Raw genomic sequence first — 21,677 nt, 5'->3', positions numbered from 1 at the left:
CACAAATATAGTTAGAAAAATAACTAACTGAATGAAATAGTCCTAAGAAGGACTTTTATTGATGGAATGGAATGAAATGGAAATGGAATGGAGTGAAGTGGAATGGAGATGAAGATGAGATGGAGGTGAGGATGGAAATGACAAGTGAGGTGGAGTGAAGATGGAAAGAAAGAGAGATTTTTTTTTTGGAAAATATAGAGTGTCAGGTGTCCCTAATTTTCACTCCATATTTTCTGTATAAGACCGCCAATCTGAGATTGGTTTTCAGGCTTATACACATTTTTTTTTTTTTTTTTTTTTTTTTTTTTTTTTTTTTTTAACTGAAAGAAACAAAGATTAGGCTGATGGAGGAGAAGAATTCTTCTCCACCAGCCTCATTGCAGAATTTTCTTGAAACATTTTGACAAAGTCCTCTTTTGAGAGTGGCTTATTATAAATTTTCAATCGGTGGCCATTCACAATGAGAGGAGTTTGAAACTCATCAATAGTCTTGATTCGAACTGCTCCATTGCTAAAGACTTCATCAATCTCATATGGTCCAAGCCAATGAGTCTGAAATTTTCCTTTGAAGTCTTTAAACTTGGAATCAAACAGTAACGCCCAATCTCCCTTTTGAAACTTTCTCTCTTTGATATATCTGTCATGCCATTTAGTTCTTTGATTCTGAACTAGATCAGTCCTTAAAATTGCATCTTGTCTTATTTCATCTAGCTCATTCAACTGCTCCATTCTGTGCTTTTGGGCTTCTGATAGACTCATCCCCAACTGAACTACCATCTTGAAGGTCTTGACTTGGAACTCAATGGGGAGCAAGACTTCTTTCCCATAAACAAGTTCATAGGGAGAATGTCCTGTTGTGTTCCTCCATGTAGTTCTATAGGCCCATAAGGCTTCAGGAAGCCTTTCTGCCCAATCTCTTCTGTGGAGATGAACAGTTTTGGTTATGATGCTCTCAAGAACTTTGTTTGTAGATTCCACTTGACCATTTGCTTGCGGATGGTATGGAGTGGATTTTCTGTGCTTGATTTTGTATTCTTCCATCAGCTTCTCCATCAAGTTAGATGTAAATTGACTTCCTTGATCTGTCACAATTTCTCTTGGGACACCAAAACGAGTAAAAATATCCTCAAAAAGAAATTGAACAACTGAATTTTCAGTGGCAGAAGGCAATGCCTTGGCTTCTACCCATTTAGTAACATAATCAGTGCAAACCAATATATACTTCTTTTGCTTAGATGGTGGATTAATAGGTCCAACGAAATCTAAAGCCCATTTTTCAAAGGGTTCGATGAGTACCTGTGGTTGTAATGGCATTTCATTTGAAAGAGTTGGTCTCCCAACTCTTTGGCAGCTGTCACACCTTCTAACATATTGTTTTGCATCTTTGAAGAGAGAAGGCCAATAATATCCTAAAGAAAGGATTTTATAGGTAGTCCTCTTGTCAGCAAAGTGTCCACCGCATGGTTCATCATGACATGCCTTAAGGATGCCAGGCATTTCATCTTCCCGAACACATCTTCTGATCACACAATCTAGCCCTGTTTTGAACAATTCATTAGAAATCCATGAATACTTTGAACTCTCCTGAATGATTTTCCTTTTCTCATTAGGAAATAAGTGTGGAGGTAGCTTCCCTGTAACCAAATAGTTAGCAATATCTGCATACCAAGGAGTTTTAGTAGTTACTGCAAACAGATATTCATCTGGAAACTTATCCTCTACGGGAGAATCTTCGTTAGTATTTTGGATTCTAGACAAGAAATCAGCTACTGTATTTTGTTTTCCTGGTCTATCTAACACAGTAATATTGAATTCTTGTAAAAGTAAAAGCCATCTTGTAACTCTGCCATTAGTAACAGGTTTGTTCATGAGATATCTAATTGCAGAATGATCAGTATGGACAAAAGTTTCATAGCCTGTTATATAGTGTCTAAACTTGTTAATTGCATGAACAACGGCTAAGAACTCTTTTTCAGTCACAGTGTAATTTAACTCAGTGGGAGTCAAATTTTTACTGGTGTAATAAATGGCATAAGGAACTAAATCCTTTTGACCCAATACAGCTCCTAAAGCTGTATCTGAAGCATCTGTAGAAATATGGAAAGGAAGTTTCCAATTTGGCCCTCTCAAAATGGGTGCTTCAGAAATTCTTGTTTTTAAAGTTTCAAATGCAGATTGACAGTCAGGATCCCAATTGAATTCACAGTCTTTTGTAAGTAATTTGAAGAGCGGAGATGCTATCTTGGTGAAGTTTTCAATAAATCTCCTATAATATCCAGTAAACTCAAGAAAACTTCTAACATCTTTTTGACAATTTGGAATAGGTAACTTGGAGATGACTTCAACTTTTGATCTATCAACTTTAATTCCATCTCCTGAAATATGATGTCCTAAAACAATCCCTTCAGTAAACATCATAAAAAAATTTTCATGACTTAATGAAAGATTTGTTTCTTTACATCTTATAAGGACTTTTTCCAAATTTTCTAATGCCTCTTCAAATGAATTACCATAAACTGTAAAATCATCCATATACACCTCTACACAATCATGAATTAGATCAGAAAAGATTCCTAGTACTGCCCTTTGAAATGTTGCGGGTGCATTACATAATCCAAAAGGAAGTACTCGGTAAGCAAAAGTTCCCCAAGGACAGGTAAATGTGGTCTTGTCCTGGTCTTCAGGTGCTACCTGAATTTGATTGTAACCACTAAAACCATCCAAAAATGAGAAATACTTTTTGCCTGCTAAAGTATCTAATACTTGATCAATAAAGGGTAAAGGAAATTGATCCTTCAAAGTTGCTTTGTTCAATTCCCTGTAATCAATGCAAACCCTCCATTTACCATTCTTTTTAGGTACTATAACCAAAGGGGAAACCCACCAGCTATCTGAAATGGGGTAAATGAAGTTTACATTAAGTAACTTTTGGAGCTCTTCTTTCACTATCTCCCTAAGGTTTGGATTCATCCTTCTTTGAGGTTGTCTGATTGGTCTACTGTTTTCCTCAATGTAGATGTGATGAATGCAAGTCTTAGGATCAATACCTTTCATATCAGTATACTCCCATGCAAATGCAGTAGAATGTTTTTGCAAGATTTTGGTTAGCTCTTCCTGTTGTGATTTTTCCAAGTTTTTGTTGATATTCAATGTTTTTCCTGGAAAAATCTCAATGGTAGAACTACCAAACTCTTCCATAGAGAAAAGAGACATTTGTCTAGATGATAGACACTCAATGTCAGAATCCAAATGAAATTGTGTGTGGTCATATTCTGAAGATGGTTCAAAATTTTCTAATGTGTTCAGAATTTGACTATCTTCACTAATCTCAGAAATGGTAAAGACAGGTTGTATAGTATCTTCATCATCAACCCACTCATTATCTCCTATTTCTGTAATTGCTTTTGCTAGAGGATACAGATTGAACTTCTTTGTCGAATTACCATAAGAAATATACATATCCCCAGACCTACAACTTATGAAAGCATCAGCTGTGGCTAGCCAAGGTCTTCCTAAAATAAGAGGATGTCCTCCTAGATTACTCTTAGGAGTTAAAATCATGAAATCCACTGGATATTCCCAAGAGTCTAGGGAGACTGGAATGTCTTCTAATACACCATCTGGTTTAATAATTGATCGATCTGCCAGTTGCAATAAAGTAGGTGTAAAAAGAAGATTAGGAAGTCTTAGCTGTTCCATAGTCTGTCTACTCATGATGTTGATAGCAACCCCTAAATCAATTAAAGTATTTGGTATTTCTACCCCATTGATATGTGTTTTGACAATTGGACTACCGGGATCTACATATTTCTGCATAGTAATTTTTCCCATCATGATATCTGCAATTTTCCCTACTAGGTGGATCCTTCTGGTATCTCTTGGTTTCCTTCTTGGTCTTTTAAAGCTCAACTCCTTTATTGTTTTTGCTAGAATAGGAATCTCTTTAATGGCTTGTAACAAGGGAATCTTGATACAGACATTCTTCAATTCATCTAGAAAATTATAGTCAGGCAACCAAATTTGTTTTTCCACTCCTTTGTCAATTTGTAATCTTTCAGGAAAAGGAGGTGTGGATAAAGATGCAGGTTGCTCAGCTATGGGAGTTGTGGGGGTTAATTCTTTTTCTTTTTCTTTTTGAGTGTTTGGGTTTTGAAGAGATGCTTCAGAACCCTTATTGGCTTCAAGAGACTCTTCCTCAAAAATGCTTTGCTTTTGAGTATTTATAGAAGGTTTATCTAGAATTCTACCTGATCTGAGTTGTACTTCATTGAGAGGAACAATCATATAGGTAGGAAATTGTTGACCTTCCATCATGTAAGCATTTTGAGGGTTTTTATTATTGGGGTTTGGCAATGGCTGAGAAGGAAGTTGATTTGACTTCTGTTGGAATGGAAGCAAGAGTTGAGAGTTTGGATTCTGTTGGGAAGGTTGTTGTTGTTGTGGAAATGACAATGATAGTTGTGGATTTTGATTTGGAAGTTGTGGAGCTTGTTGGTTTTGAAAAGATGGAGGATATTGGTAAAATTGAGCAAATCTCCCATAAGGATTTTGCATACCTTGTACCCATGATTGAAAAGGATTTTGAGGTTGGGACCAAGTTTGTTGCCAAGGATTCCAATTTGGTTGGGGTTGAAAATTCATAGAGTTGCTAAACCCTTGATTTTGTTGCCCCTGCCAAGGTCTCCTTGCGACAAAACAGAGAGATTCGAGTGTATTTGGATCTTCTTGAAAGACAGCTTTGAGCCCAGGGATTGAAGGACAATCCTTGGTCTCATGATTCTCTGAACAAATTACACATGTCTCTACAACTTTTGCATCCAAGGGACATTCCCTTAGAGCATGTTTCTTCCTACACTTTGGGCAAAAGATGGCCAAAGCCTCAGCTTCTGCTTTCTGCTTATTGTGAATCTTATGGGTGTCTAGTTGCTCACTAAGACTCCCTAAGATATCAGTTTTGAATTCATCAAGCATGTTTCCAATCTCAGCCCTACTTACCGATCCAGTTGCAGATTTGTTTGCTCTGATGAGAGAAGGATCTCTAGGCCCTTTTTGAGTTTTAGATTTCCCCCTTGAGAGATGGACACATAGTTTTGCTATATCATTGAGTGAAAGTTGAGATATATCTCCCTTCCCCATCATGTTCAAAATATCTATCCATTCATCTCTAATGGCTTTCAATAGAAGGGCTTTTAAGGTCTCCTCATCTAAGTTGTTCATTTTTGCTCTTTTCAAGTTGTATTGAAATCTTTCAAGCAGATCCTCCAAATTTTCATCTTCTTTTTGCATCATTTTGAATACCTCATCCTTGTGATTGGTGGGCATACAATAGTCTAGGTACCTATCCAAAAATGCCTGTTTCATATCATTCCAAGACCTAATGGATTGAGTGAGTAATCCCATGAACCATTTCAAGGCTGCTCCTTTCAATGTTGAAGGAAACAGTTTGAGTTTTTGAGAGTCATCCAGATAATCATAAGTTCGACACACTACCTCAAACTCAAATAGAAATGTTTCAGGGTCCTCATTCCTCATCCCATGGAAGTTTGGGAGGACAGATGGTGAGATGTTTTTCATGGTGGCTCGGGAGTCCTCATCGACTATAGGAAATCCGAATGAGTTATCTCCATCCCTATTTCCCCCAATGTTACCTCGACCTCCTCCATTGTTTCCTCCTCCTCCTCCTCCTCTACCCCTACCTCTACCAAATCCAGGTGCTCCTTCCTCTGTCATGGTAGTCTCCTCGGAGACTTCAGAGTTTTCCGGTTCCTCTACTAAGGGTGAACGAGAAGGAATTTCTCCCTCTTCTTCAGATGATTCTTCTTCTTCAATTACAATTTGTCCTCCTATGGAAGGAAGAAAAGGGTCCCTTTCTGATTCAGATTCGATGGATGGTGTGGGAGAGTCAACTATTGCCTCTTGAATTCCAGGAATCCTAGGGCTAGGAGTGTAAGTTGGAGATGATGGAGGTGTCTCTTGTCTATTCCTTGAAGTAGATGGACTTGTAAAAATCGAACTCTTGGCTCTAGCTAAAAACCTTACCCTAGAATCTCTTGCTCTATGCATGTCATTTTTTATTTTCCTTCAAGTCGGGCTAATAATTCCCTTTCTGATCTTCCAGGTCACTCTAGGTGCAAGAAGAGAGCATACTCAAGAAACTATTAAACCAATAACTCTCTCTTTTCTGATCCTCCAGATCACATTAAGTGCAAGAGGAGAGCATACTTTGAGATGTTATCAATTTTCCTTCCTTGAAATTTTCTTGTTTTTTTTTTTTAAGGATTGGCTACCTAATTTCACTTCCCCGGCAACGGCGCCAAAATGTTTGGTCAATTTAGTGATGTCTAAATTGAAACTTTTAAATGTCAACCCGGGGCTCGTAAGCTGATGAAGTGAAGTGTACTATATGTACTCAGGCAACTGTTTTCTTAATCTTTTGTCGTTTTTAGCTTTTTAAGTTTGTTTTCAAATGTATCTTTCCTACTGTGATGTGATGGAAATGAAATAAAGCAAGTGAAATGTGGGTGATTGTGGTGAGCTCTAAATGATTTCTCAAAACTTAAAAAGTATTCTACAAGAAAGCTTGAACAACAACTGCAATAAAATCAAAGCTTAAAATCAAATAAAGGACTAATGGCATCGGCCCAGTATCTCTGCTGCTGATGAAAATGAAAATGAAATCTATATTAACTCAATTAAAAGCAAGAACAACTACTTTACACTATTTTAACTCTTCATTTAAATCTAATCAATGTGAAATTTAAGTGAGACAAATCACACTATTTTAACCTTTTCTTAATCATGTGAGAACAATTATGAACAGGTCAGTAATGTGAGTCTTAAAGCAAAATAAACCAAGCTGCACTAAGTGATATTTTGGCTCCAATAAAGTTAGTTGATTATAGAAAAAGAACCATCAATAAATGAACAACTTGATAACTACTGAGCAGAAAGTAAAGTGCAAGTTAAAGAAATGATACTAATGAAAATCAAACTGCAGAAAAATAAAGGTCAGCAGCCTAGACAAGATGATCACACATGCCACTAGTTATGAAAAGAAAAGAAAGAAAACTGCCCTGGGCTTGCCTAAGAAACCTGCATAACACACTGATCAGTCATGAACAAAAGTGCAGAAATGTAAATCAGCAGAATTCAAAGTTTATGTACAGCTAATATACATATTGAAAAGAAATAAAAACGCAGCAATTAAAAGACATCTGTACAGCTATTATACATGAAACAAGAAAGAGAAATGCAGGAAATTAAAGATTACTATACAGGGCTTCAGCAAACAGGGGCCCTCTGCCTACTTCAGCTGGTTCAAGGAGCAGTTATACGCTTAAGTGTAAAACAGTCTTCTCATGTATTGACAGCAAATGTAAAAGTACAGTGGGGAGTTCAAACAAAATGATTACAACAATGACTAACTATTCAGCATTCAAAGACGCTTTATTTATAACAGAGGAAAGCAAACTAACTTAACGAAAACTAAGCTATTCAAGCAACTGTGTAAAAACACGTAATCTTGCTGCGTCCTCGGATTTAGGCAACGATCGTTGTGGGCATTCAATCTGCTGTTGGATTCATGTTTCCCACTGTCTTCGTGGCTGAGGAAGATTCCACCTGTTCTTCACGTGCTCCAAAATAGAACACGCAGAGCCGTGCCACCGCCAATGACTTCTGTTGACCGTATTTGCCTCCTCGTTGACCACGGGTTTTTATGACCGGTTTGGGTGAGCTGGAAGGACACACACCATGTCCTTGGTTCCACGAACTTGCCCATGTGGCTCTTCTTCCCGGAGGACACCTGGAACATATCATTTAATAAAACAGCTGCGGAATCTGGGGTTGGCTGCGGAAACCGGGATCAGCTGCGGAAACCCTGTGTGAGCTGCGGAAACGCAGCACTTTGAACCAAAATTCTAAACCAACAATAGTCATTAGCATAATTAGCAAACCATGTAAAAAGTCCTAAAATACAATGACTTGAGCAATTTGATGGAGGGAATGAGTGGCAAAAGAAGGAAATGAATAGGAAAAGGAGGCTGAGAGGATGTGTAAAGAAGTGCAGGTTTGAGGCTCAACACTGGCTCCAAGCGGAACCGTCCTTCAGACCCGTCCAATCCCAAGTCTTCAAAAGGCTCCTTCCATGACTCATACAAAGATATCTCAACTAGTGAAATAACATTAAAGCTCAAGGAAACAAGGGTTTCCTGTAATGGGGGGAGTGCTGGAAGCACAAGGATCTTTAGACTTGATCAGGGATAATCTCAGTAGAATAATTTGCTCTCTATTCTCTCCTCCTTAGGCCTTCCCATTGAAGCCTTTTTATACTTCTCCCAAGGTATTTTTTTAGTTAGGAATTCGTTGGGAACAGTTGGGCCACAGGCACTAATAGGTAATCAACAGGTAAAACTCGTGATATCCACCCAAAATTAAGAAGAATTAATTTTTTTAAGTGTTTTAAGGCATGCACACGGGTTGGGTATACACAGACCCATGTACACACGCATTTAGCTCAGGGGAATGTCGCGTCTAGGGAGTAAAACTCTATTTTTTAAGTATTTGGACTAGGTCTGGAAGGAGGGGTTGCCCTAGGCCATAAATGGAGCATCACAAATATCAAGGGTGAGATTTGGAGCTATAACAGATGCCCCCTAATATATGAGGTCAGAAGGGGTACATGATGGCCGAAATGTATTAAGTACATGGAAAGGAAACCTGTCAAAAACTGAGAAGGACTTCACCAGATTTCAGCCTGCCAAGCCACAAAAGGAGATCAGAAAGAAACACTATCTGAGGTGGGCATACCCATGCTCAGAGAAAGTAAAGCATGTCTGCATATCAAGTACAAGTGGATCCACTAAGTATACAAGTATAGAAGACTGGAAATACATAATGGATCATCTGATCATGATCAAACAAGTACATGTCTGAATATCACATATAAGAATGTCAATGATGCTGAAGGATGAAGTTGATCACTGATATCAAAGACTGATCCCAATAGTACCAAATGAACATGATGGAATAAGATGGCACTACACTGCAAACTTGAGTGCCAGCATATAGAATGTTGCCATGAATGACTGCAACATATAAAGTGGAATGGTATCAACTAGCAGCAACATGAGCAACTGTCAAGTGAACCAATGAATGTTGATGGAACCTGAGGTCTTCACCGACCACCGTGGTACATTTCTACACAATGGGAATAAATGATCTAAAGTCAACCATGTGAGAAATCATTTTATTACCGGTTATTGATGTATACCATTAACAAATGCGAGACTACTCATCGATAATGATAATGAGAGTTAAGGTATGTTGGAAATAATACTAAGAGGGGGGGTGAATCAGTATTATCAAGTCAAATATTCCTTTTTCAAATCAAGATGATATACGCTACTTCAGTTAATTAAAACCGCGTATATACGCAACTATGTAGAAGGAAACCCGCGTATATAATGCAAACTTATAATTTACTTTATCTTTCAGATGTTGATTATTAATCTGTGTATCAGAATCAAATAACCAGTAACCAGAAACAGTAAAACAGAGCAGAGGACAATCACACACAAGAACACAAGATATAAGGTGGAAACCCAATGTGGGTGAAAACCACCTGCTGCAATTCGTCTCTATCTTTTGTTAATTAGAAACTTCCTTTTACAATGTACTGGTGCAGTCCTTTACTGGTACGCAAGCTGCAACCTACAAAGAGCTACAATCCTCTCTCGTTCTCCAGCTTCTCCTGGAAGGGAGCTACAACCCCCTTAGCTCTTGTACTAGCCAAGATACTAGTACGTAGGTGTTGGCCTACTGAAGGCTACAACCTTCTCTTTCTTCCAGGGACCATGTTTCATAAATTTTCAGACTGGATCCATGAAAATCAATCAATCATCAAGTATTTCTGCGTCAAACAATCTCCTTTTCACCAATTAGCACTGAATCAAGTAAACACTTCTCATACAGTTGTACCCAGAACACAGTAACAGTAACTAAACACCAAATTCTGAACCCAAAACACTGCAGCAATAAATAGAGGTAGCTAGATCACAATTAAAAGATATACGCTACTTCAACAACCTAAAACCTACGTGCAGATTTATAAAAGATAATTCACTCTTTCAAATATTCAGACACTAATTAACCCAGATTATCAGATTTATAGATCAAGCATGCGCCACATATAACAGATCAAAATCATGCAAAGATATTATCATTCAAGCCAAAAGATTATGACCCATCAATAGAACTTATCCTTCTTTGCGCTAAGGTTCCTCCTTTATTCAGATCCAGATCTGCACCATAACCCCAATCACAAATATTTCAGATCTAGCACTTATTAGATATTCAATTCATTCAGATTAATTGCCTTGCCAAATGATCTCCTTCCTATTTTATAGTCTTAGGCCTTTCACAATACCATGGTCCAAAACCATAATAACACAATACCATGAACCCAATACTTGGGGTCAATACTTTTGGATGCAATACCACGGACCAAAACCATAGGATCAAAAACTGTCGGACTAATACCATGAGCCAACCATGAAAGTGCGTGAACTTTTCTTTATATGAAAGAAACTTTTCTCTGCATGAAAGTGCGTGAATTTTTATCTACATGAAATAAAATTTTCTCTGCATGAAAGTGCGTGAAATTTTCTTTACATGAAAGAACCTTTTATCTTCATGAAATTGCGTGAACTTTTCTCTACATGAAAGAAACTTTTATCTTCATGAAAGTGCGTGAACTTTTCTCTACATGAAAGAAACTTTTATCTTCATGAAAGTGCGTGAACTTTGCTGCACTATAATTTATCATCTGAGATGAGTGGGTTGCCATCAAGTACAACATATGTATCATAATGCCAACAATCTCCCCCTTTGGACTTGATGGCAACAATACCAAATCACTCTCCCCCTTTGACATCAAGGGCAAAGGGCGGACCAAGATATTCTCTTCCTTTGCTGTCCATACTCCCCCTGAGTGCCTGCTGAAATTTCTGAATGAGCTCCCCCTTTGTATATGCCAAGGTGTACCAATCTGTCCATGCTCCCCTGGAGTTCATGCTGAAATCTCTACTCTGCTGAAGTGTGCTGTTCATGCTCCCCTTGACTATAGGCAAGATCCGCAAAATATGTTCTTCAAGAAGAACCAAGACTTACACATCATAAAAGACCTTCCTATCACCAAAAGACTCAATACATACATCCATCACCCAACCAAGTGGGGATACATCAAAAATTTACATATGACAACCAAATACATGACATCTTCATCTCAGGCATAGTGGGGAAATCAAAATAGGCTGTTACATGACCTTGACACCATAAAAGAGATACATGACAGAGAGACGAAATATCTAGAGCAAGAATTTATGAAAGTCACTAATAACTGATAGCAACAGCATTTGTCAATCACCATTCAGATCAGCAATCATGATTTCCTTCTGTTCTCCCTCTACATTTGTTCCACCTGCAACCAACAACAGCTGTGAACTAGAACCAAAAGCTTCTAAGATAATGCCAACAATGCATCATTAGAAGTTTATTTGCTCCCCCTTAACTTGTGCCAGATGGTCTCTGTCAGACCCATATCAGGCTATCTTCAACCATAGCCTGTCCCTACTGATATCCATCAAGCCTACATATACGTGACTGTCTCTGCACAAACCAGCGTATGCACGCGGATCCTCCTCAGGCAACTTGCATACACCAATTTTTCTCTGAAACAGACAAGTTTTAACAGTAAGATGATGCATCAACTACTCCCAGCTTCTGTCTGAGGTATTCAAATGTCTCCCTAGGCAGTGGTTTGGTGAGTATATCAGCAACTTGTTCCTTAGAGGGGACATATTCCAACTTGACCTTTTGTTCCAACACTTGTTCCCGGAGAAAGTGGTACTTGATCGGTATGTGCTTGGTCTTTGAATGCATGATTTGGTTCTTTGAAATGCTGATTGCACTTGTATTATCACATAGGATGGAGATAGGTGGTGTACAAGTGATTTGAAAATCCTGCAAGGTTTGCATCATCCAAAGGAGTTGAGCGCAACAAGATGCAGCAGCCACATATTCTGCTTCAGCTGTAGATAAGGAAATTGAACTCCGTTTCTTGCTGAACCAAGACACTAATCTGGAACCCATAAAGAATGCTCCACCACTTGTGCTCTTTCTATCATCCATGCTTCCAGCCCAATCTACATCTGTATAAGCATGTAGAGTGAGATCTGTATCTCTAGGATACCATAAGCCATAGTTTTGAGTTCCTTGAAGATACTTGAAAATTCTCTTTACTGCTTGAAGATGGGTTTCTTTAGGATTTTCCTGAAATCTTCCAACTATTCCCACTGCATTCATAATGTCTGGTCGAGTACCTGTCAAATAAAGAAGACTTCCAATCATGGATCTATAGGTTGGTTGATGCATTGCTGCAGATTCATCATTTGCACTGAGGCTGCATCCTGTAACCATAGGGGTACACACTGGTTTTGAATCTTCCATGCCATATTTCTTCAAGATCTGCTTGAGATACTTGGTTTGAGACAAAAAGATACCACCTTCATTTTGTTGGATTTGCAATCCAAGAAAATATGTCAGTTCTCCAAGCAAAGACATTTCTAATTCTTTCTGCATCACCAAGGCAAAGCTTTGACTCATAGCTTCTTCATTGTTGCCAAAGATAATATCATCTACATACACAACAAGTATTAGCAATTTGTCATTTTCAATTTTTATATAAAGATTGCTACTGATCTTTTTGAAAAACCTTGTTGATGAAGATATTTTTCCAAACGGTAGTACCAAGCCCTTGGAGCCTGTTTAAGACCATAGAGAGCCTTTTTCAGTCTGCATACAAGATTTGGATCATTCCCAAGAATGAAACCATCTGGCTGCTCAATGTATACTTCTTCTTCTAAGTCTCCATTCAGAAAGGCTGATTTCATGTCCATTTGAAATACTTTGAACTTCTGAAAGCTTGAGAGAGCAAGGAACATTCAGATGGCCTCAAGTCTTGCAACAGGAGCAAAAGTTTTTTCAAAGTCTATTCCTTCTTGTTGAGCATACCCTTTACAAACAAGTCTGGCCTTGTTTCTAATTACTTCCCCATTTTCATTCAACTTATTTTTGAAGACCCATTTTGTCCATATGACATTCTTATCTTTTGGTCTAGGAACCAACTCCCAAGTGTTGTTCTTTTTGATCTGCTCAAGTTCTTCATCCATTGCCTTGACCCAACATTCATCTTTGCATGCCTCTCTTACATTTTGTGGTTCAGTGGAGGAGAGTAATGCCAAATAGCTTGAAGCTTCCGCAATTGTTCTTCTTGTTTGTACGCCTACCTCCTTTTGCCCCAAGATTTGAGATTCTGGATGATTCTTTTGAACATACCTGGATGGAGTCTTCTCTTCTATCCTTGTATGTTCCTCTGGTGCCTCTTGAGGTTCTTCTTCATCTTCAGTTTGATTTGGAGGGTAGTCTTCATCCTCTTCGATATTTTCATAATTTACTTGCCTAGGAACGTTTCCTTTTTCATCAACCACCACATCAATGCTGTCAAAAATTCTTCCAAGTCTTTTATTGTAACACTTATATGCTTTGTTGTGGGGAGAATAACCAAGGAGAATGCCTTCATCTACTCTAGGTTCAAGTTTGCCAAGTTGTTCATCATTATTCTTAATATAGCATTTGCTTCCAAAAATTTTGAAATGCTTTAACGAAGGAGTCTCACCATACCAGAGTTCATGAGGAGTTTGAGTGTTGTTCACTCGGACATTTGTTTTGTTGAGAATAACAACCGCAGCAAATGCAGCGTCACCCCAAAAGGTTGCGGGAGTTCCAGACTCATCAAGCATAGCATGAGCCATTTGTTGAACCGTTCTGTTCATCCTTTCCACCACTCCATTTTGCTGAGGAGTCCTAGCTGTAGAGAATTCCCTTCTTATTCCATGTTCTTCACAGAAATTGATAAAATTCATTTGAGGTAAACTCCCCACCTCTGTCAGACCTGAGGCACTTAATTTTGTGATCTGATTCATTTTCAGCCAAGGCTTTGAAAGATTTGAATTTTTCAAATGCTTCGTCTTTGTGTTTCATAAGTCCTAACCAAACCATCCTGGAGAAGTCGTCAATGAATAATATAAAGTATTCTTCTCCTCGAGGTGACTTTGTCCTAAATGGACCACATACATCTGTATGGACTAGTTCAAGAGGCATGCTGGCTAATCCTTCCTTCTCAGGGAAGTTAGTTCTGGTTTGCTTACCAAACTGACATGATTTGCATATGGTGTTGTCTGGAATTTTGATATCTGGAAGACCACGAACTGCCTGGTATTTGCATGTTTTCCTTATTTGTGAAAAGCTTAGATGCCCCAACCTCCGGTGCCATAACCAGTGTTCATCCTCCTTGCTCAAATAGCATTGTTGTTGTCCTTCTTCAAATATGTATAAATTATTTGGAGTTCTTCTGCCTTTGATCACTGTTTTTCCTGTATCAAGATCACGAACACTACATCCATTTGATCGAAATATTACCTCAGTTCCTTGATTGCACATCTGACTGACACTCATGAGATTATGCTTCAAGCCATCAACATACAAAACATTTCCAGCCTTGACTTTCTCTTTCAACTGAACAATGCCTTTTCCTTTTATGACTGCAGGGGTATCATTTCCAAAAGAAACTTTCTTTCCTTTTTCTAAAGCACTATATGATTGAAGTTTTTCTTTATCACCTGTCATATGCTTCGAAGATCCACTGTCGATGTACCATTGATTTTCCTGTCCTTCTGCATATAAAGCTATCCCACATCTTTCTGGTTGCGGTTCCTTCATTCTCCATGTTCTGGCATTTGAGGTTTGTTCCTTCTGAGTTGTCTTCCGAAACCTGCGCCTGCATTCAGACTCTTCATGACCGAAGTTATTACTAATAGAACATTCAATTTCACTTTCAAGGGTGGAAAAGTTGTTATAGGTCCTTTTCGTGATTCCAGTCATACTTCTTTGTTTTTGAGCTTCTCTAGTCATGATTGTCTTATAGGCAACACATTGAGCTGCTTTGTGACCAAAGTTATGGCAAGAGAAACATTGGCCATTGAAGAAACTCCTGTGATTATCAATCTATCAACCAACCGATTGTAGTTTCTACTGACATCCATTCTTGAGGAAAATTGGGAAGATTTTACCTGTGGCTGGTTGTAGCTTTGTTTGTCCTTAAGGTAGCTTGCCCCCGATTTTCTTGATAGTCTTTGTTTGTTCTTGAGGTAAACTGTCCCTGATTTACCTGACGATTTCTATTAGGCCTTTGCTCGCTCCTCCTTGCTGCATCAAGATAACTTTTGGAGGTGGATGCTTGAGATGCTTCTCCATTATATCCCAGACCTGTCTTGATTAGTGGAGAACGGTGCACATTGATAATCTCATCCAGAGTTTCAGACCCTTTAACAAATTTAAGATTAAGAGCTTTTGTTTTCTCAATCTCTTTTCTTAGACTAACAATTTCACATTCCAATTTTTCGTGATGTTTTTCTCTTTCAGCCAGTTGACATTGCAGAGAATCAATAATCACATTTTTCTCGTCTAAACAAATTTTGAGATTAGAAATCTCTTGATAAAGACCTTCTTCATCTACAACATCCATATAATCATCATCTTGAAAAGCCATTAACAGTTTATAATTATTACCTTGTTCATCTTCGTCACTATTTGAAAGTCCATCACTATCTTCATGAGTGTAATAGCTTTTCTTATTTGCATTCTGTTTCTTGTTCCATCTAACAGGTTCCTTCCCCTTGTCAATATTATCCTTATGAGGACACTTGGCAGCATAGCGACTTACTCTTCCACAAGCAAAGCATTTGAAAGGTAACTTACCTCAGAATCTTCCAACATCCCGTTGAAGGTTTTTGACAATATTTGATTCTTCTTCTTCTTCTGACACGTGTCCTGACTCATAGTAGTCTCCTTTGCCCGAAGCCTTGAAGGTAGCTTCTCTCCTGTCTGATGGTCCTCCTTTCCTCATTTCATAAGCAGTTAGAATCCCGTGCAGCTGTGACATGGTAAGGTTTCGTAGATTCTCTTTTTCTTCTATTGCAGAAACTTTAGATTCAAACCTAGGGGACAAAGATCTTAGAACTTTTTCAACCACAACAGCCTCTTTAATTTCTTCACCCAAGTTTTTCATACAATTAACAATCTCATCTACACGAAGGAAATAGTTAGCCACACTTTCATCGCTGTGCATTCTAAGATTTTCATACTGAATTCTGAGGGTTTGAAGTTTTGCTCGTTTTACCTATTCATCTCCTTCATAGCTCAAAACAATCTTGTCCCATATTTCTTTTGCGGATTTATACTGCATAACCTTGACGAATTCTGATTGAGATAGACATCCTAATAGGGTATTGACTGCCTTTGCATTTGTTTCATATTTCTTCTTCTCAGCCGGATCTGTAGGAGTTGCTGATGGAAAAGAGTACCCTGTATCTATGATATCCCAGACTTCTGTACCAAGAGATTGAAGATAGGCAGTAACTCTTACCTTCCAATATACGAAGTTTGTCCCATCAAAAATTGGTGGCCTGATAGATGCTTCTCTCTCGTAGTTGCTCATGATGATGGATCTTCCTCCAAGCGATCAAGCTTCTTTAGAAGGACCTGCTCCGATACCAATTGTTGGAAATAATACTAAGAGGGGGGGTGAATCAGTATTATCAAGTCAAATATTCCTTTTTCAAATCCAGATGATATACGCTACTTCAGTTAATTAAAACCGCGTATATACGCAACTATGTAGAAGGAAACCTGCGTATATAATGCAAACTTATAATTTACTTTATCTTTCAGATGTTGATTATTAATCTGTGTATCAGAATCAAATAACCAGTAACCAGAAACAGTAAAATAGAGCAGAGGACAATCACACACAAGAACACAAGATATAAGGTGGAAACCCAATGTGGGTGAAAACCACCTGCTGCAATTCGTCTCTATCTTTTGTTAATTAGAAACTTCCTTTTACAATGTACTAGTGCAGTCCTTTACCAGTACGCAGGCTACAACCTGCAGAGAGCTACAACCCTCTCTCGTTCTCCAGCTTCTCCTGGAAGGGAGCTACAACCCCCTTAGCTCTTGTACTAGCCAAGATACTAGTACGTAGGTGTTGGCCTACTGAAGGCTACAACCTTCTCTTTCTTCCAGGGACCACGTTTCATAAATTTTCAGACTGGATCCATGAACATCAATCAATCATCAAGTATTTCTGCATCAAACAATCTCCTTTTCACCAATTAGCACTGAATCAAGTAAACACTTCTCTGACAGTTGTACCCAGAACACAGTAACAGTAACCAAACACCAAATTCTGAACCCAGAACACTGCAACAATAAATATAGGCAGCTAGATCACAATTAAAAGATATACGCTACTTCAACAACCTGAAACCTGCGTGAAGATCTATAAAAGATAATTCACTCTTTCAAATATTCAGACATTGATTAACCTAGATTATCAGATTTATAGATCAAGCATGCGCCACATATAACAGATCAAAATCATGCAAAGATATTATCATTCAAGCCAAAAGATTATGACCCATCAATATAACTTATCCTTCTTTGCACTAAGGTCCCTCCTTTATTCAGATCCAGATCTGCACCATAACCCCAATCACAAATATTTCAGATCTAGCACTTATTAGATATTCAATTCATTCAGATTAATTGCCTTGCCAAATCATCTCCTTCCTCTTTCATAGTCTTAGGCCTTTCACAATACCACGGTCCAAAACCATAATAACACAATACCATGAACCCAATACTTGGGGTCAACACTTTTGGATGCAATACCACGGACCAAAACCATAGGATAAAAAACTGTCGGACTAATACCATGAGCCAACCATGAAAGTGTGTGAACTTTTCTCTTCATGAAAGGAACTTTTCTTTGCATGAAAGTGCGTGAACTTTTCTCTATATGAAAGAAAATTTTCTCTGCATGAAAGTGCGTGAACTTTTCTCTACATGAAATAAAATTTTCTTTGCATGAAAGTGCATGAACTTTTATTTACATGAAAGAACCTTTTATCTTCATGAAAGTGCGTGAACTTTTCTCTACATGAAAGAAACTTTTATCTTCATGAAAGTGCGTGAACTTGAAATAAACTTTTATCTTCATGAAAGTACGTGAACTTTGCTGCACTATAATTTATCATCTGAGATGAGTGGGTTGCCATCAAGTACAACATATGTATCATAATGCCAACAAGGTACCCAGTACAATCTAACAAGTGCGAATAGATGAGTTGGATTCGAACACCTATAAGAATCTATCAATCAGGAGACAATGATGGTTTCCCACTGTCGATAGCGAAGGATCTGCCACTAATGACTGCAAACCCCAAGGTATTGCCAAATGGACTCTAGACCTTTGCCCCAGAGCAATGAGTCATAGTCGATGGGGAAAGATCCACTAGAAGGAAAGCATTAAGGCATCCTTCATCAATCTAGTGCGAGTGTAACCTGCAGGCCAATAATGTGGAAGGAATCAAACGAAAAAGATGTAGTAACCCGACTGAAGCATGTTTCCAACGTAAACAAGATGTGGCTAGCGCACGACAGAAACCCTCTGAACCAACCAATAATGAAAGCTGACACAGAGGCGAGGTATCCACCAATAGGGTTAAATGGAATCCAAGGTACTGCAAGAATCCCAATGTGTGAGAGTGTAAGCTGATGTCGAGCACAAGGGAAACCACTCAGTCAAAGACCCATGATACTGATCGATGCTGAGCACAAGGTAACCTATCAATAATGAAAATAGGGCCAGGGTGCGGCTCTAGGCCTATCCTCAGAGTAAGATGTCATCGTCAATAAGGACAAGACCCGCTAGAAAGAAGTCAATGGAGACATTCTCAAACTGGCACGAGTAAAGGACCGATATAACTGATGTGATGATAGACAAGACACTAACAACCAGGGATGGCCGACTGAAAAATGAGTCAAGAGACACCACAGAGAGGCCAACTCAGGCTAACTTCGCTTGAACAAAAGCACGACTCAATGATGACTATGTGGCAGCATATGATGACTCTGTATAAGTTCGTCATGCAGGAGGCATGAACGAACTCTCCATATGATTGGAAGAGATAACCAATCGGAGGAGAACTAACTCAATAACAAGGTTAAGGCGTACCTAAGTCAAACTAAATCCCGCCCAAATGGAGGAGACTTTGTTTTGAGTGCTTTGTTCAAGGGTGACACGATTGACTCTAGCTGCCAAAAATAAATGGAAATATTGTCCCATTCTCGCTCTTTTTGGAATATATAATCTTTTTTGTCTTTTTCTTTAAGCTGGAAAAACAATAAAAAATGCTATAGTACAGTGGAAAGAATGAGTGTCAGTGAAATAGATGATCTAGTTCCTGGGATTGGAACAATCCTATGCTCAATGCAGGGAGGCGAAAAGTGGTCAAAGACACTCAAAGGTATATTCCTTCCACGGGTTATAAGGTGTTGAGTTGCAGAAGCTAAGGGATTGCAAGTTTGATTTTGCAGATGACATGGTAAAAAAGTGTCTTAAACATGAGTCCAAGTGAAGATGGCTCAAGGCCAAAAGGTGCAAATGGTGAAAATGCAATGCAGTAGTACAACTCAACACGAAGGAGCCTCTAGGGTATAAGGCCAGAACGAAGTGAAGAAGCAAAGAGGAATGCGTCTTCATCGCATAAGTCATGGCGGGACTACAGAGGACTCCCTAGCATACTCAAATCGAAATAGCATGGGCAATAAATGTCAGTGAGTTGCTAACTACGATGCCCATGAAAAGGATGGCTCTACCATCGTGCCATGGTTTAAAAAATTGGTGAGTGAAGATGGTTTACAAACCATAACACGATGGGATTGACCCTACGACAAGTGTATCGACAAATGGAGGCTAGTATGAAAAATGCAATGGAAAAATGGCTTCCCTAACCTATATGCCAGTGAGAAAATGATACCTGCCATGACGGGTCTGCAGTCATGGAACTGACTCGAAACTGTTGAAAAAGCATCTAAAATGTCCTGAAAATCAAACCATTCTCGATATTCCAAGCTCCCAAGTTAAAAGTTACATGAGACAAAACAAAATCAAGTTTTGAAAAAATTTGACATTTTCAAAGCTTATAAAATAGTTTTTTGACTCACCATTGTTACCATTTGAGTTGAGAGCACAAGGAGTGGAGAAAAAGAAGCAAGCTTTGCCATTCGCCAAATTCGACCGTTCAAATCTTCCCAAAATCACCAGGTAACCCTTAAACTTATTTTACATTCATTTGTGATTGGTTTTAAGAATTTTAATTCAAGTTTCACCGTTGAATTTATGTCAAAAATTTTGTCGCGGCGTATACACGGGTTGGCTATATGAAACCTACATATATGCAGGCCCTAGACATGACTGTGTATGAAACAGACCCACGTATACGCCGTTAAAACTTCAAAACAAAAAACTAACGGTCCAAACTTGTTTTTTTCTCAGGATGCCAGTCACTTGGAGGGAAAGGGAGCATGCCACAGTGGATGATGAGGTTATGAACGATCCACAGGCCTTGGATGCCTTAAGAGGATGTGGTTTGCTAAAGTTCTTCAAAATGCCAAATATGAAGGCAAACACTCGCTTGCTCGAAATGCTCATTCACTACTGGAGCATCGAGGATGACTCATTCATGATTGATCAAATGCCACTGAAGATAGAGATTGAGGATATCTATTTCATCACAGGCCTTTCCCGAAGGGGAGAGGTAGTACATTCCACGAGCAGATCACGAGGTAGCCTCTCTATCGAGGACTATGTGCATATATATTGCCCGGGTCATCCAGAAAAGATTGGAAGCCAAATTCCAATCAAGCACGTGGAGAGTTTATCATTGAGGATCATCCTATTCACTATAGCCAGAGTGAATGGATCAGCTTCCTTACACCAAGCTTCATGGCTTTCCATGAGCTTGGTGGTAGACTGTCTCACCACAGTATTTGATTGGTGTACTCCTCTTCTCACCAACTTGAAGAGCCAACTATCATCTATCAAAAAGGGCCAGACCAAAAACTTTGGGTATGGGACCATTCTGTGCTCCTTCTTTTTTGAGAGGGTCCCAACGCTACGCCCTAGAGTACCAGTTCCGATCAATAGATTGCGAGATCCATGGATGGGTAGGTGGGCTGATTTGATGAAACGACTGGGAGGTAGGGACGTACCACAGACAACTTTTGACGATGATTTCTTCTCCTAGTGGGAGCAGCAGATCATCACAGTGGATGATTACCCCTATGCCGGCTTGGACTTCTGGGGAGATCCTGATCTAGCGTTACCACCATCTGTGGCATGGGGCAATATAGGTAACAAATGTTTTTGATTTTATGATTTTTATGATTTTTCAAATATAAAAATGAACTTGAAAAATATTTTTTGATGGGATTGAAATGACTAATATAATGATTACATTCCAGATACTGGGCCAATACGACCAGATGGATTCCCACGGCATGGACATCGCGGTCGAGGTGCCGAAGAGGCGGCTGCTAATACAGAGCAACTCCTACACACAGTTCAACGGCACTTGGTGAAACTAACTCACCGAGTACCGATGGAGGTTGTAGAGGATCTCACTATAGACATGCAACGTCACATGGTTGGAATG

This window comes from Pinus tabuliformis, chromosome 4_1 (genome assembly GCF_031772625.1).
Source record: "Pinus tabuliformis cultivar Carrire ecotype Pingquan chromosome 4_1, CPIR1, whole genome shotgun sequence".
Classification (NCBI taxonomy): domain Eukaryota; kingdom Viridiplantae; phylum Streptophyta; class Pinopsida; order Pinales; family Pinaceae; genus Pinus; species Pinus tabuliformis.
The sequence above is the reverse complement of the archived record's forward strand: the minus strand, read 5'-3'. Positions refer to the sequence as shown.